Genomic DNA, 17,835 nt, shown 5'->3' on the forward strand with positions numbered 1-17,835 from the left:
GTTCGATTTTGATTTTCCAACCTAAAAAGAAAGTACCACAGCGGTGCATTTGTTTTTCCTGGAAGTAATTTTTAGGTACTGACACAAGGTTTTGTCCCACTGGGTTTTAACGAGGAAACATATGTATGTCTAACTTTGTTCTAAGTTTTTATGTACTTTTTTTCCTTCAATCAGGTTTTGTCCCTTCGGATTTTCCTGAAAAGGTTTTAACGAGGCAATTAGCTTGGATACAATGGTCATCTAGGGGGAATGTCATTATTATATAGATGCCCACTTTAGTGGAATCCTATTATTTGGGCACTAAGTACGTAAACACTATAAATAAAGTCTTAAACCTTTGTATTCCACACATATTAATAGAATTTATCTCTCTCTTCTTCCCCTCTACTTTGTGACTTTTTTTCTTTTTTCACAAGAATTACTGCTTTCTGTTTCACAAGTGTTTGTTACACTTCAAAGTGAAATCAAGTGGTTATTGATAGCCAGAGAATAATTGAGTCGGTAGGACAAGAAAGAAATGTGTCCATATGTTAAAACATTCAAAATCTTAAAGACTAAGTAATGTCCGGTGATCCTTATCTTTGATCGGTAAGGTGGAGAATTTATCTGGAAATGTTTCGATTCTTCTTTGGCGATGGAGATGGTGGGCCATCCCACAATGACATGTACACACAACACTCCTCCTTGGACACCATTCTAAAAATTGTTGCCTTGTTGAAACCTTGCAAGAAAAATCTAATTGGCATAAAAACTAGTCGACGGAAAAGAGTATAACACTGGCAACTTTAAAGTGATGATGGTCGTTACGAATTTCCCCTTGTTGCTGAAACTGTATCAGGAAAACCCTTTAGGAAAAAACCTGAGCTTAGAGTGAGGTTGGTCGCTGCCATGAGATACTTCCTCCGTCAAAATGCGTCAGGAAAACCACTTGGGACAAAACCTAAACGCCTGCGCTAAGAAACCACTTGGGGAAAAACCTGAGCGCCTTGAATAATAATAATGCCGACGCTGGAGCTAATGTTTCCTCGTTAAAAACCTCGCCTGGAAAACCATGTGGGACAAAACCAGATCAAAGGAAAAGAGTACAACGGACGTCGCTCGATAACATTGTTGGACATGCATATGCTGCCTCGTTAAAACCTTGACAAGGAAAACCGAACGAGACAAAACCTTGGGGATGGAAAAAGAGTACATCGCGTTTAAGTCCAGCCCTGGATTCTACAATTTTACTTCCCCTGAAGCATAACTTTCTTAAAGCAGTTGGTAGTGCAAATATTATACAGTTTTCAGAAAACTGCTATACTATTTGCAGTTTATGGAGGATTGCTTGCAGGTCTTGCGCCGGTGCACCACTAACAATGTACATCTCGCATTTAGATCTTTTATCCATTTCACACCAAATTCAATATGCCGCTTTAACTTCAGGCATAACAATGAAAAACTTCTTGTCAAGAGTATAAAGCACATTTTGGCTAAGTTTGTCTGTGTAAGTGGTGGTTCAGATTTGTCCTTCGCAAAGATAAATCTATGGTTGTGGTTGTACAGACCACACTGTTTACCCGCACGTGTGTCTTAGCTTTTGGCAGATGAGTAAGCGTGGTCCTTGAATCCTTTTCTATCGCTATCTAGCCTACATACTCTACCCTCGAGTTCTTCATCTTCCTGCGCCTGTTACCTTCCCACTCTTCATTCGTTCGCATTAATGCTTACTAGTGTCTCGCCCGTGCGTTGCACGGGCCTAAGTTTATAATTCCGGGCTTTCCAAGTTTTTCTTAAAAATTGATTTTATCTTTTTTCAATATTTTGATAGTCCATCGGTGATTATCATTTTACCCATAACCCTGTAGCGTATCCAAGGTTTAACATAATTTGTTCAGTGTCACCACTTAATCTGATTAAGTCTGAGTACTTATATTAAAATTTTCCAATGTCGTAGCTTACATTAAAATTGCCCAACCGTTGATGATATGATCATACATTGAGTACTCAGACAAAAATAAAAAAAATATGCATGTTTTGGAAATACTGTGAAGTTGGGTACTAAGGATATGGAATTGTGGATACCATACAAATCGTAACTCCAGTAGTCCGCAATTAATACGATCAACAACCTCATCTTCACCAGGATCAAATAGGTCACTTAGAGGCATAAGGGTGTGAAGTTCCAACCACACTCTCATGCATTTAATTGATGTTTGTACCTGTAGAAGCACAATAGTATTAGAATTACAACGAAACTATGAAGTATGGATATTATATAAGTGCCATTTGCAAAACCGAGGAATAAGAAAACCAATATCCACTATAAATGGGTGAGATGGTGGTTAGAGAGAGCATGCAATTACTCAAATTCAATGCAACATACACATTTTAAAGAGGGCATGATAAAGCAAATGTGAGGTCTATAAAATTTGGTGAATTGCCTTATGTACAAAGATAGAATCGATTCTGGTAGATTCTCTGTGTAGATTCAAATATAACACCTTTCCTATAGTACAGGGGATAAAAGCAAAAACAGGTTAATAAAACGGTTTCTGACAACAGAATGTGTACTTTCACTATAGTATGATACAAACTCAAATATGTACCTTTTCTAACACTCAGCTTGTTTTTAATTTAATTTACCTCAGCCAAAACGAACTGAGCATATTTGCTTCAGGCAAGTCCGCCGAATCCGCAACACTTAGCTAGGAATATTGACAGCAGTTAGAGCTTCTGGAAATTTCAACACCTACATATTTAAAGCAATATTGTTGAGTTAAGTATTAAACAACATGTGATTATCAATCAGCTATATAGCTTCGAATGCGAAAAGAAAATTCAAAATCCGGTAATAATAGACCACCTTACCATTAAAACATAGGAATTCCTTCTCTGGAAGTTGTATGATACTGCTTTGCATAACTTAAGTCTCAAAGCATCAAAAATATTAGAGGATCATACTTGACCAATAGTTGTTGTCAAATTGCTTGTAATCTAAAGTCTCCAACCACTGCTATTTGTCTGTGATAATTGCATTGCAACAGTAAGGGTAGAATTTTAAATGTATGCTCTTTGATCATTGCTGATAAAGAATTATCACCGCACTTATAGTAATATTTTTCGCCAGGTTTGACACCTGAAAGAGAACATTAACTTGTGATTCACCAAATATATTGAACCACACGATTAAAATCCTTCAAATTCCTCTATGGGTCGATGTCATATTTTATGGCAACAGAATTATTCTGCTCACCAGCATTTGTTTAAGGCTCCATCCAGGTCAAGGAGAATCAATGTCTTATAATGTTACGGCAAAGCTGTTGACAAAGAAAACCCCGTACGTCAAGAATCAATTAGTAACCTGTGGGTAACTTGTGTAGCAGTCAACTGCATTTGGTGTCCTCATTTAGTTGTTCCGCGTTTGAAAAGAGAGTTGTATTACATTGGGAAAATGGAAATAAGAAAAGTAACATAAAGAACAATCTAGCTAAATGTATCTAAAGACAGTGAAATCAGTAAAATATTCGAAAGTTTAAGCGTGCACCACTAACCTTGTTCGTTATTCATTCATCAAGTGATCTAGCACCGATACACTGCATGATTGCTCATTCTCAGAAGATTCAGTTGAACTCTGAAAACATTGTTAAAGGTACTGCTGTGTATTACTCCAAATACTAAAAGCTCGCCTATTAAAAGCAGAGTTATACTAATATGAGATCTGCTGCAAACAAAAAAGAGATGGATCGTGATGACATTATATTATATAATTAATTATCTTAACGTAATGGTGTTTGGCAACAAAAGTTCCCTTTCATCTTTTATTTTCATTGGTCTTTTCAAAGATCAGTCTTCCACGATCAGGCTGCAAACAAAAAAGATAACCTAATAAGAATCTTTAGTTAAAATAAAGCTAGACATGCTTGTACAATAGTTGCAGAAATTTATATGAATATTAGACAGTTATAAAACAGAATTCGCTTAGCAGTATGATTAAGAAATAAATTACATGATATATATTGGATTATGTCTTCTTTGAGAATTCCAAGGGATTACAGTTAGCCCATCAACTAAGTGAAAAAAGTATATCATGGAAGAAAACTTACAGTGGCAGTAAATTCGCCACCCAAGGGATCATTCCCTTCCTCTTCAACTTGAGCTATTTGTTCATACTAATAAACTACACACGCCTGATTGTTGCATTGTCCTTGATTCAAAATCTATGACTTAACAGAACCGGGGACTCCATCGGTTTCATCAAAAGAAATAATCTAAATTAACAAATCAATTACAACAACTTTGTATTGAGAGTTGAGAGTGACAGTTACAAAGATAAACTCACATGCCATTTAGCAGTCCCTATAGTAGTTCAAACCTCCCTACGCAATTGATAAATATCTTGTGATTCCATTATGTGAGAACCCATTAAACACTTAAACAAAAAGAAATGCAAATCAAAATTTTCAGTCGAGCATTAAACCCTACAACAATGACAACAATCAATATCAGAATCGGCAGAATCAAAACTAAAAAAAGTAAGAAATTACGCTTACCCGTTAGAGGAGACGGATTGAAGAAATGTAGAAACCACTGAAGACCGAAGATAGAGTGATAGAACAGAATACCGGAGAAGAAAGAGATGATATATAGGGTTTCGGAAGATGGAAAAAGAGAAGGAAAATATACGCACCTGAAAAGTAGAGCACCGTTTTGCGAGACGGTTCTAATAACTTTGGGTATCGATCACTTACCCCGTTTCTTGTGCAGCAAAAAGCACCGAAAACATCTCAAAACCCACGATTCCTATTGGTCTATATTTCCTCACGTTGGGCCAGAAATTTTAGAATTCAAACTTTGTTCAGCTTTCAATCACAGGTCTCTAAATTGGACTCAAATTATATATGGTTTTACCTATATCCTATCCCTATTTTTTCTAAATCCCATCCATATCATATAAGTTAGTTTTTATTTAACTCTTTCTAAGTTGGGTAAACAAAACTCATCATCATGAATAACCATCTTCATCAAACACTATCTTCCTTTTTCATCTCTTCCGAATCTACCAGAAAAAGAAAAAAAATAATACGGTTAAAAATGAAATCTGCTGCGGAACCTAGTAATGTACGTATATCACTATTAACCATCTTGGTTCTTCATCCACTCAGATCCAATTAAGTTTACTCAAATCTAGTAATCATGTTTCCTTTCTTAATCAAACTTAATACTTATTGATATGATATAATTTTTTTCAATTAAGTTTAGGTTTTCAGTCTTCCATTATCCCCACAGTCAACAATTTTATATTGATGGATTATCTCGCCGTAGTTGTGCATAGTATCAGGCTATCATATTAAGTAACTTAAGTAAGGAAATTAAATCAAAGGAAAAATTAAAATCAAGTATTGTATCTCGATCAACTTGATTAAGATGGTGATTTGGGAACAATAGAGTGTGTTTTGTTTACCTTATCTTAAAAGAGTTATACAAAATTTGGTTAGTGTAGTTGGGATGCGATTTAGGGAAAGTGGGGATGGGAAATATGTAAAACCTTATATATATAATTAGTGTTCTCTAATCTCCCATTCATTGCATTTTCCCCTTAGAGTGGCACCGGTAGATTTTAGGGTGGGGTGGAGTTGGAGGAGGTAGATGAAATTATCCTTGTTTGACACAATTTTAAGAGCAACTGCAGTGGACGACTAAACCCAAATATTTGATCCGTGGACAGGCGTAGTGGGACGGACTATCGATCAAAATTTGATCAAAGACTAAAACCCAGACCAAATTTGGTCGACGACCAAGACCAAACCCAAATATAGTCGGGCGTTGATATAATCTGATCCTACACAACGGGCGTTGATATAATGTCCGCCACTCATCGCGCGTTCGTAAAGTTAACGCCTGATGCAGGGGCGTTGGTAAAGAATTCTCCTGTAACGGACGTAGATAAAGCTTACGCCTGGCATGGGGCGTTTGTATAGATTATGCCTGGCATGGGGCGTTTATATAGATTACGTTTGATTTGGGACGTTTATATAGATTACGCCTGATTTGGGGCGTTTATATAAATTCGCCTGATGCAGGGGCGTTCATATACTTAACGCCTGTTTATATAAATTTTGAATAAGATTTGCTTGGGGCGGGCTTTATACCTCCGCCCCATTTTTTTCTTTTTCTTTTTTTTTTTTGGAATCTCACTGACCAGGCGTAATCTATATAAACGCCCCATGCCAGGCGTAATCTATATAAACGCCCCATGCCAGGTGTAATCTATATAAACGCTCCATGCCAGGCGTAATCTATATAAACGCCCGATGCCAGGCGTAAACTTTATCAACGCTTGACGTTCAGGCGAACATTATACTAACGCCCGATCAAATTTACTCTTTTCCCACTACGCCACATGACGGACTAAACCCAAATTTGATCTTTTTTTTTTAGTCTTTGGTCTTTGTTTATACTCGTACCATTGTGGACCCTCTAACTGAGGAGTTGATTTTCCAGTCAACTTATTTTCTTTCCATCAGTGGAAAAGAAGTCGACAGACTCGACACCCACCCCCATGACATTTCCAATTCCTTCCTTCTTTTCCTCCCGTATATAACCCAAATTTTCCATCTTCTCTCTTTTCTTCCCATCTTTTTCTCTTCTCTGAAAATTCCAGCCGGGAGAAGAAGCTCCCAATCTGGGTAAATCTCAGTATTTTTCCATGATTCATGATTGATTATTGTTCTTCCTCTGATATTCTTGTATTAAATCATCTCTTGACGGATTTATACAAAACCCTAGATTTTTCAAAACCTGATAAGTCAGATTCGTAAGAATTTGTAAACTAATTTGGAAGAAGAGAAGTCTCATGATCAAATCGGTGTTTCTTCCTGTTTCTTTCAGTTCAATGATGAACTGAAACTTCTTTTTTTCCCCTTTAATCTCTTGATATTCTGATGTGAACAGGGATTTAGTTTCATAAATTTCTGATTTATTTTTTAATTTTCATAGAAACCATATTCAGACTAGATTACCACTAATGGGATCCAGATCTCTTCTTGATTTCACCAAGAACTACACATTTTAACCTTAACCTGATTCCCCATTCAACTTGGATGCCAAACAACAAATATTAAGTGGAGTCAGTTCATTTTCTAGGTAATTGGATTTCTGGGTAGTTTGAACTACCTAGAAAATAAATTTCAATGGTGCCAAACGAACCCAGTATTCTCTTCAACTTACCAAAAACCTAGGTATTATCTCAATCGGCTATTGTTCATTAGGAACACTATTCTTCTGTATTCTTTTGATTTTATTGGAAAATCCCACTGAATAGGAACCAGATCTGTCTGGCTTTCTTGGCATCTCTTATTTAGGCCAAGTTTGGGATTATAATTGATGTTTATATTTCAATTTTCGATTTATACGAAAGTGCGTATGAAGATTGGGATTCTTGATTGGATTTATCTATTAATATGCAATTTGTATCATTAAGAAATTTATGGTTAATCAGTTGATTTTTTATGGACTAACCAAAAAAAAGAAAAGACTGTGATATCTGATTCTTTACCTTTTCTTATGTAGCTAATTCTCTCGACAATAACGGAAGAACTCAAAGCTTTTTCTTTAATAGAAGTCGCTTTTCATTCATCCAAATCCGAGTGTTGCCAACCATCCATGCCAAAGTAAGTCTATCTATCATCAATTGCTGTTATAATTCTTGGATTAGAATCTCAAGCCTTGGTATCTATGGCAATGCTTTTTACTGATTAAACTAGGTTTGCGATGCGAAAAGATCGTATATTAGAATCTGGAGGTATATGGGTTTATTTATGAATAAATGCAATGACTATGATTAACCTAATCAAGGATTTGAAAGGTTAGTGTCATCTTTGATGTTTGTGTTTGATGATAATGTTGTGGTAGAAAAACTATTGGAGTGTTGTGTAATGATTCGATGATGATGCTTTCAGCAAAGTCTGTTGTTGTTGTGTTTTTAGTTTTAAACATAAAACTCTTCTTGATTATTGTAGTAGAGTTAATAAAACATTATTTGGCTAATAATGCTGGGGCATTAGATGATCTTAACTATCCTGTACAGAACAATATTGTAGTTCGTTCACAGTTTTGGTCTTAGTTTTTGTTTCCTTGGTTATCGAACTGTAGTTAATCGACCATTGGCACTAACAGATTCCACTGACAAAATCAAGTGAACCAACTATTCAGTATTGTTTTACTGCAATATCACCCTGTAACTATCTCCATACTATCTTTTTAGAAGCCAAAATTTTACTGACACTAACAATTGGACATGTTCAGAAAATTTAGTTCATAAGAACAAATTGGGGTCTGTTAAATTGGTTAATGTACATATTATTATTATTATTATTATCGGGTCTGCCATTTCGTGCGCTGACTTGAATGAATAATATTCATGTCTTTCTCAGGGTGACTGGGTGAGGAACCATATATGGTGGTACCAAACCACCGTCTATTTCGTTGTACTAAATCATCCCACCTACTATTTCGTTGTACTAAAATTTAATCGCCCTATCTTAGCAACTTGTGTTATTCATGTCCTGTAGGTTTTGATCTGGCAAGTACTTTTTGTCCTGTAGCTCAGCAACGTTGCCTTTGCTGAGGTGCTTAACATAAAAGAAATTTTCCATCACCATGTATACTCGTTGTCCTGTATGTGTCCAGTGATTGAAGTAACCATAGCCCCCTTGATATTTCGATGCCTGATAATAAGAAGACTATTTTCTGAACTCTAGCAATGCCAATGGGACCCCAAATCAACAAGTACATTTCTAGCTATCCATAGTCGTGCCATATGTTTATTTCCTCACATCTAAATGAATCAATCACATCACAGATGCCATAGTAAACCCCTAATTCTATTAGAAACCTAATTGAGGCTAGTTTTGCTGATGACGTTTAGTTAAACATTTTGATATAGCAGGTTATCCTAACCACCTAATTGACGTTTAGTTTTGCTGATGACGCTTAGTTGCCATGTGGATCTGCAAGTTATCCTAACCACCTTTTTTTATCCGCATGGGTGGTCCCTTTGCAACCTTACAATCATCTATTGTCACAAATCCTAATTCTTATAACCTTACAATTTTTTGTACTTTATGCTCTTCTATAATGTGAAAAATCTTAAGACTCCAAAGCTGCACTAATATTTGGCTCACCATATGTATATGTTTATATGTGCAGGGTGTTATAGGTTCAAGCATGGTGCATTTCCTCCACTACTGTATGGTTGAAATGCTTGGCTTGCCCTTATTTCCACACAAAGAGCTATATACATGAAGGTAAATCAATTAAATTGTCAGCTTATCATGTCAAAAAAAAAGGACAAAGAAAAAAAAAATTGAATTGTTATGCTAAGTGTGGCACTCTTATGATTCTGTTTTATGCTATATATACATGGTGTTGTGGGTTCTTTATTACTGGAGGTGAACCTTTATTGAATCTAATTTAATGAATTATACGATGGCTGCTCCAATCTAAAGTTTCTTCGGCTATATGTCTGGGGTGCCTTATATGAGAGAGCTTGCCTTGACTACGTGTGCGGCAATTTTACTTCTTTGGTCCTTAAATTTTTGTAAAGTCATCAGGCATGATTTCCGTAGTTCTTTTTAGATGATAAAGCAATTGCAAATATCCTAATATGAGCTGATGAGAATCTTTTAAATCTATTGCCAGGGAGGGAAATATGGTTGCTTAAGGTGGTGGAATGGGAAAAAAAATCTGTCACATTTCCTACTTTAGCTTTCATCTTAAGGTAAAGCCATGTTTACATGAAAATGTGCATTTTTACGATTATTAATGACGCCCGTACTTACTGTATAGCAATTAGTCACTTATATTTGGTTTACACTGTAATTTTAGGTTCCTAAACCATGTCTTTTGTCATGGAAGTTTTCATATTCTTTTCCTTTCATAGAGGTTAATTCCAACTTAATTAAGGCTTTCGCTAAATCTGAATGCTTCAAATTACGTTCCATATATATCTATCTTGAGAAACACCTAAAGTATGCACCTTTTTTAGTAATTGGATTCTGCTCATAGATAGAAAAAAATCAACATGTATCCAAGGTATACATTATTAAATAGTTTCATTTTCTTTGGGCTTTATGTTCACTTGAATTTCGGGAATGTTCTCTTAGTCAAGTCCAATGCAGATCATTTGAAGGTTGGTGGCTTTGTATTGGATTGAGTAAGCTCATTAGAACATTCTCTTGATTTACACAAATGACTGGAGAGCTGGACAGACAGGAAGGTGTAAGTATCTATTTCAAGATCTTAAAATAAATAAAATCCTTCATGCTTAAAGCTTAATATCTTTGTTTGTCAAACCTTAGAATTTTTTTTTTTTTGATAAGTCGAAAAATTGTATTAAAGAAAAGAGTTATTTACAAGATAGTACATGAGAAAAGAGGTCACAGCAACCCCAAAAACTCAAAATACTATTTAAATCGAAAATAGGAAACATATGGGAATTCTATTGAGTTTAACAAATCAGGACGACCAACAAAAGTGAGTCTCACTCCATAATCTAAAAAGCGACCAGTCTTCGCCATCTTGGCTTCACGGTACGTGTGCACAAAATTTATAGAATCAAACCTTAGAAACACAATAAAAAAAGTTGATGTTCTTCTTTTGTCATGATATTCTACTGAGGTACAATACTTTCTTTCTCAAATCCTCCTGATGTATTTTACCAGCCAAAGTCATATCTTTATAAACTCCTTGCAGATGTTTGAAGTTGAAGGGAATCCTCCTTGCAGAAATTTAATATTGAAGCATGAATTGTACAAGGCAGCAAATGTGGTGGCAGATGGGTGTAAGTCAAACAGTTGGGAAATTTCGATTTCAGAAATCCATTTGTCTTACTTTGAAGATACCAAAAAGATTGATGTAAGAATAGAAATGTTCTTTTTTGTTCATTTACTGTTAAAGAAATACTGGATCTTTTCATTTGCCCGCAAAATCAGTGGGTTCTAGGCATTGCTTGGGGGTGTAGATATCAAATGTGGTCTAAAAAATTGTAAGTTTGAGCGTGTAACAATGTGATATCAAGTTTGTCGTCTAGAGTAGAACCTTGAAACTTGGTTTCGTCGGCAAATTGAGGGTTGACGTAATAATTTGTTAATTTTGTTTTTGTTTTTTCCTTTTGAAGCATTGATTCTTTTCTATGATTATGTAATTTCTGGGTTACTTGAATCTGTAAGATGTAGAACACACAAATAAAGCATTCAGATAGATCCGGTGCCCGTGCCGTAACGGCATGAGTTAAGCCCTAGTGAACTCATAAACCGTAGAATCAGTTTTAGTTTTAAAAGTATAACCTATAAAACAAAAGTTAGAACAATAGCAATATAATGCATGCATTATATTCGCATATGGTATTTCTGGACCATAAAGTATTATTTCTACATATATGTTCAGATAGATCGATCACTTCCCACTTTTAGGGATCACATAGTAATGATGATAATTTAGTATCATCATATAGATCGATCACTTCCCACTTTTAGGGATCACATAGTAATGGTGATAATTTAGTATCACAACAAGTATCATTAGTATCAAAATTATATTTGAACTCCGGAACTTCGGGCCGAGAGATATTTAAACTTCAATGAGATCTCATTAGTTTAGCTCATGCGTGGATTTTATCGCTATTAAGGGATTTTTAGGCCAAAGATGATATCATCAATTCATCAAGATTTTAGCAATCTAAAACACATAAAGGAGTGTTCACAAAATTCTCCTCTTAGAAGTGGTGATTATGACTTAATTTCGAGCCTGACCTAATTCATAAGGTCGTGAGATTGCCTGAGTTAAAACCAGAATCCTTCAGGGATTCAAACACATTTACCAAAAACTAGTCATAACAAGATGCAATATGAGTCCTTCAGGGACTACCACGCTAAAGTGCATCAACATTAGAAGAATACTTTAGTTTTACAGAACCAATCCTGGGGTTCAGCAGGAAACCCTTAAATAACACTTAGAGCGATTACATTATTCTCTCTGCGCTTCATCTCAAACACCAATCTGTGATATTCATACCTCACAATTTTACGGTGTGAGTCGGATCCGAACTATCGCGCCTTTTAAAAAGAATTTCAATTTGTATCTTAGTTTCAACAAATTGGATTATATGCCTACCAATCACGATGTTGACGTTCCTCTGCAGAGGGGCGCAAAACCACTATTATAGAAAGATAATCGACAATCACATAGATCTCACACATTTCTCTAGTGCATGCACTTTAAACAAAATTTTTACAGACTGGTACCAGCACCACTTCAGAGGCATAATCTATCTCCTTATCTTTAATAAAGAGGTTTGAACTTAGAGAATGTGGATCATATTCTGATAGTCTCCATGAATACTATCTCTAGTCTCTTCAAGAGCACTACATATCATAAAAGTGATTGCATTTTCCTTTACGAGGCATATATGAGCAGTCGTTCACGCCTCAAGCGTGTCTTAACACACGACTTGGTCACTGCGAGATTTACGATTTATCCTGCTGAGACAACTTCTCGTGTCCGTGTCCTCAAGCAAGTGCCATACAATGTTTTCCCAGAGCTACTGCAGTTATATGTTTTAATCATGAGAAATTTTCAACACCTCAATTACATCCAATATCTTGGTGTAAGAAAACAAATGAGATGTTTCACGCCAATTCTAGTGGCAGCCAAACTTTCTTTGATCATGATAAAAACTTAATCAGATAACCTATTTAATTATCGACATTGCTTACTGCAACCTTTAGGTGGTGCCTGTCATCTCCATGATTTCGAGAGAGAGATCTTAAGTTTGCTGACATAATACGTGCCATCTTCAGGTGGAAGTCTTTCTCCCTATGGTTAAGGCGGGAAAAATCTTTTAGGTTATCATAATTTACACAATTTTCTTGTGGTGACTTTTCTACCCCTGATTGAATTGGGAGAACCTTGAAAGTTATCAACCTTACACATGCCAAATTATGGTAGAAGGTTGTCATGCCAACTACTGGTGGCATTTTAGTTTTCATGATCATGACAGAAACATAACCATCTCATTTCCGGAAACTTCTGGTTCCATAATTTTTCTGATTTTGAAAGACAATTATACTCATGATAGTTTTTGGGTGTTAATCAAACTACAAAAATATCCCAAAAACGACTGTTCCATAATTTTTCTGATTTTGAAAGACAATTATACTCATGATAGTTTTTGGGTGTTAATCAAACCAAAATATCCCAAAAATGACTGCGGACTCGACAAAAAAGATGAGACAATTCACGTCGTTCCTTGTAAAGGCTTACTTCCTCCCCCCCCCCCCCCCCCCCCCAACAACGGCTATACAATCTCATCTGTAATAATACATCACCATTTTAGGATTTTAAATATGTAATGACCCGTCCCTCCATTGTTACTATCCCCACTTAGCCACTGCGGTTATCCGACAGTGTGGGGTTTTCAACGAGCATCTCTGCGGTAATCCAGCAGAAACTTCCCGGGAGGTCACCCATCCCTGGATTACTCCCTCCCTAGCACGCTTAACTGCAGAGTTTTCTGCCAACTCTGCATCCAATTATGCTGAAAAGGCCTCGGTGTTAGGAAAGGACAAACCATTACTTATATTCCATCCGGCCAACCACTGCCGAATATCGGAGTGTTACGCTACCACCACCTTAAATTGGAGCCGTCCTCGGCTCCAGAATATATTCACAAGCCCAGATCTCCGACGTTCCCTGCCCCTCATGAGAAGCACCTGGACCAACCCCGTCAAGCGTACCTTCCCACCCTCGGCAGGTGACCCGTCGTCGGCTATGATACCATTTGTAATGACCCATCCCTCCACCGATATTGTCCCCACTTAGCCACTGCGGTTATCCGGCAGTATGGGGTTTTCAACGGGCATCTCTGCGGTAATCCAGCAGAAACTTCCCGGGAGGTCACCCATCCCTGGATTACTCCTGATTCTGCCAACTCTGCATCCAATTATGTTGAAAAGGCCTCGGTGTTAGGAAAGGAAAAACCATTACTTATATTCCATCGGACTAACCACTGCCGAATATCAGAGTATTACAATTATAATACTCCGATTTTTGATAGTGGTTGGCCGGATGGAATATAAGTAATGGTTTTTCCTTTTCTAACACCGAGGCCTGATGAGTACATTTGATTGAGTTATGGAAAAAACTTCTCAGTTAATCGTGTTCGGCCGAGAGTAGTCACAATATGGGTGACCTCTCGGGAAGCTGCTGCTGGATATCCGCAGTAGTGCCGCTGAAAATCCCACACTGCTGGATAAATGGATAACTACAGTGGGCAGTGGGTAAGTGGGAACAATATCGGTGTTAGTTGGGATACAACTAAGGACGTGTTGCTTGTGCTCGGGTGGGAGAGTATCCCAGGACGTCGAGCTAGATATTGGTCTCACAAGAGACAAGGAACATCTACATTATACCCACACCTTTTCAGCACAATTGGATGCATAGTTGGTAGAAAACTCTGCAGTTAAGCGTGCTCAGGCGGGAGTAATCCAAGGATGGGTGACCTCCCGGAAAGTTTCTGCTGGATTACCGCAGAGATGCCTGAAAACCCCACACTGTCGGATAACCGCAGTGGCCAAGTGGGGACAATATCGATAGGAGGGACGGGTCATTATAAATGGTATCAGAGTCGACGACGGGTCACCTGCCGAGGGTGGGAACGTACGCTTGACGGGGTTGGTCCAGGTGCTTCTCATGAGGGGCAGGGAACGTCGGAGATCTGGTCTTGTGAATATATTCTGGAGCCTAGGACGGCTCCAATTTAAGGTGGTGGTATTCTAATACCCCGATATTTGGCAGTGGTTGTCCAGATGGAATATAAGTAATGGTTTGTCCTTTCCTAACACCGAGGCCTGATAAGTACACTTGATTGAGTTATGGAAAAAACTTCTCAGTTAATCGTGCTTGAAAACGTGCTCGGCCGAGAGTAGTCACAAGATGGGTGACCTCTCGGGAAGCTGTTGCTGGATATCTGCAGTAGTGCCGCTTAAAATCCCACACTGCTGGATAACTGCAGTGGGTAAGTGGGAACAATATCGGTATTAGTTGGGATACAACTAAGGAAGTGTTGCTTGTACTCGGGTGAGAGAGTATCCCATGCCGTCGAGCTAGATACTGGTCTCACAAGAGACAATGAACATCTACATTATACCGAGGCCTTTTCAGCACAATTGTATGCAGAGTTGGCAGAAAACTCTGCAGGTAAGCGTGCTCGGGCGGGAGTAATCCATGGATGAGTGACCTCCCGAGAAGTTTCTACTGGATTACCGCAGAGATTCCCGTTGAAAACCCCACACTTCCGGATAACCGCAGTGGATAAGTGAGGACAATATCGGTAGGAGGGACACGTCATTACAAAATATCTTATGAAACCGATACCAACATATATAGTTAGGTGACTCTATGGACCAAACACATAAATGCGATGTGTGAGGTCGCTTTCCAAAGCAATATTGATGGTAACAGTTGGTCGAGCAATCAACTAAAGATGCTCAAACAAAGAACTCAACTATACCATGTTGAGCATGCACGTGTGCTATTTATGCTCGATATAATACCAACTGAAGATGAAGCATTAAAAGCCTGTCAATTTGCCATCAAGATAAATGGATTAATAAGAAATTCCAATAATGGATAAGAAACCATAAGATTTGCACAAACAGTTGGCAAGTACAACATTACGTGTTAATATCAATAAGAGATCATCTAGTAGGTGCATCTACCAATACAATAAAGCATTGAAAACTGTCCATAATATAGGGTGAATAAGCCCTACAAGTGCTACCAGAAAACCTCTGTAGGAATGTTGGTGATTTAACGAGTTACTTTAATGCTATTGTTAACCAGTTAAAAAGCCGAATGTCTCAAGGAACAAACAACACAACTTTACATCCTTATTTTCCAGAAGCTTCAGGTTCTATAAAGGATGTCCGTGAGCATGTTGTATCGTTCTAGTCCTCTTAGTAGAATTTGGGTGTCCAAACTGACTATGTCGAAGCATGAAAAACTCAAGGTCATTAAACTTCTGGCTAATGACAACGTGTGTTAGAGCATAACTCGGTTGAAATCACCAAGCATTGGTATGTCAAGTTTGGTTGTCATATTTTCAAAACTCATTTAGAGTCGCTTGATTAAATACTAGAGTCAACTTCTTTTAGGTTCGACTAGAAATTCTAGGAATGTTGAGACATACAAGTATTACTCTGAAGACCTGAAGAATGAGAATAAGTAACGAACTAAAACGACGACATCATCCTTCCACTTGAGGTTAGTAATATTGACTTGAACTGTTTCATTCCTAACGTATCTTTCAAGTCGTGCTATATTGAAAACATAACATGCGAAGCTGTATATACTGTACATATTGTATAATAATCTAGTGTAGAGACATGATCATAATAGTATGATCATATTATTAAAGAATTAGACTACGAAGTATAACACTTTGAACTTCGTAGATATGGCATCGACATAATTTTGTATAAAGTTTTATGATTATGTGTATGGGTGTATGGTGAAGATTTTATCCTAGGAAACAATGTTTTAAATTTATATAAAGGAAGTACATTCATGAACTTGTTTCGTGAATTGAAAGGGAAATCAATAGGTTTATTGGTCCGGGTATTCATTGTATATTCATTGATGACCAATATGTGTGAGTTGGTAGAAATGATCTTAAATCAGGTTATGTATCTTGGTATAACCGATCACAATACCTAGACTTATGATCTGGTATGATCTGTCCTGGTAATTAATTAGTGTAACCAATCCTAAATAATCACCATGAGATGGTATGATCGATCCTTGTAATTGGTGTGACCGATTCTGGTAATTGGTGTGACCGATCATGAGTGTTGTGTGACCGATCCTTGTAATTGGTGTGACCGATCCTAGTGACTGGTGTGACCGGTCACAAGTAGATACCGTATTTAGGTAGAACCGATCCTAGTGATTGGTATAACCGATCTGAACCCATGTATGTGACTTAGTAGGACCGATCACAAATAACCATTGTGATTTAGTATGACCAATCACATAGTAGTCTTGGAATACTGGTATACCAATTCTAAACTTGTTTGGAAGTGTGGTACAAACCGATTCCAAGAAGCAAATCCATGTAAATATGAAATAAGGATTTGCAGTGAAAAGATGTCAACTTACTTTGAACACGAGCAGTAACTCTTATCATTTATTGTTCAAAGATATTCTTTGGTACTCAAGGTGATCATGTGCCGAAATAAATTAAGAATCATTTAATTAAGGTTTTTGGTTTTATATGGTTTAATTAACAACAATTAATGCATAGCTCTAGAGAATAAAAATTAATAATCCACATTTAATAATTAGAGATTTTTTATCGAGAGATTTTGGAAATATTGGACAAGCATTTATTGGAATTAGGAAAACCGAATTTGGGCATTCATTGCATATCTTGAGAATATTTTCAGTTTTGGAAATTCCTTAGTGTCCAAACATCTGTGGTCTATAAATACCTAAGTTTGCATTTCTATCAAACTATCCTAAGAGACAAGAAAACTTCATTACTTGTTGTGTCTAGTGGAGCCGTCTATTCATAGAGGAAAGTATCCTAATTAGGTGAAATCTCTTACGATCACTCGTTTAAAGACTTTTGTGGGATCAAGAAGTTCTACGAGTATCGTTGGTGGGAAACTAGATAATTATAGTGTTATAAGTTTCCGATATGATTTGATTGACTTACCGTTGTTGAAACTTTGATTGCACCTAGTTTGTTTATTCTTGAGAATGTTCTCTTCTGATACAAGATTCACTCAGACTAGA

General features: G+C 37.0%; 2 long non-coding RNA genes across 3 annotated transcripts; one reads left to right on the forward strand and one right to left on the reverse strand.

Annotated features, from left to right (window-relative positions):
* Positions 1-1,901: 1,901 nt before the first annotated feature.
* LOC113331082 lies at positions 1,902-4,873 on the reverse strand. Of its 2 annotated transcripts, none has more exons than XR_003350677.1 (7): positions 4,533-4,873; positions 4,086-4,460; positions 3,534-3,844; positions 3,236-3,299; positions 2,851-3,118; positions 2,626-2,731; positions 1,902-2,201 (listed from the first exon to the last, which is right to left on the reverse strand). It is a non-coding gene; the product is annotated as an uncharacterized LOC113331082 (long non-coding RNA). The 2 variants fall into 2 exon arrangements; XR_003350676.1 differs by having other exon boundaries at positions 4,086-4,411; positions 4,533-4,872.
* Positions 4,874-6,540: 1,667 nt separating this feature from the next.
* LOC113330987 lies at positions 6,541-11,157 on the forward strand. The gene is made up of 6 exons (XR_003350623.1): positions 6,541-6,668; positions 7,552-7,652; positions 9,190-9,287; positions 9,682-9,760; positions 10,161-10,260; positions 10,735-11,157. It is a non-coding gene; the product is annotated as an uncharacterized LOC113330987 (long non-coding RNA).
* The last annotated feature ends 6,678 nt before the right edge of the window (positions 11,158-17,835 follow it).

Source organism: Papaver somniferum, unplaced genomic scaffold (assembly GCF_003573695.1).
Source record: "Papaver somniferum cultivar HN1 unplaced genomic scaffold, ASM357369v1 unplaced-scaffold_123, whole genome shotgun sequence".
In the NCBI taxonomy this organism is placed as follows: Eukaryota; Viridiplantae; Streptophyta; class Magnoliopsida; order Ranunculales; family Papaveraceae; genus Papaver; species Papaver somniferum.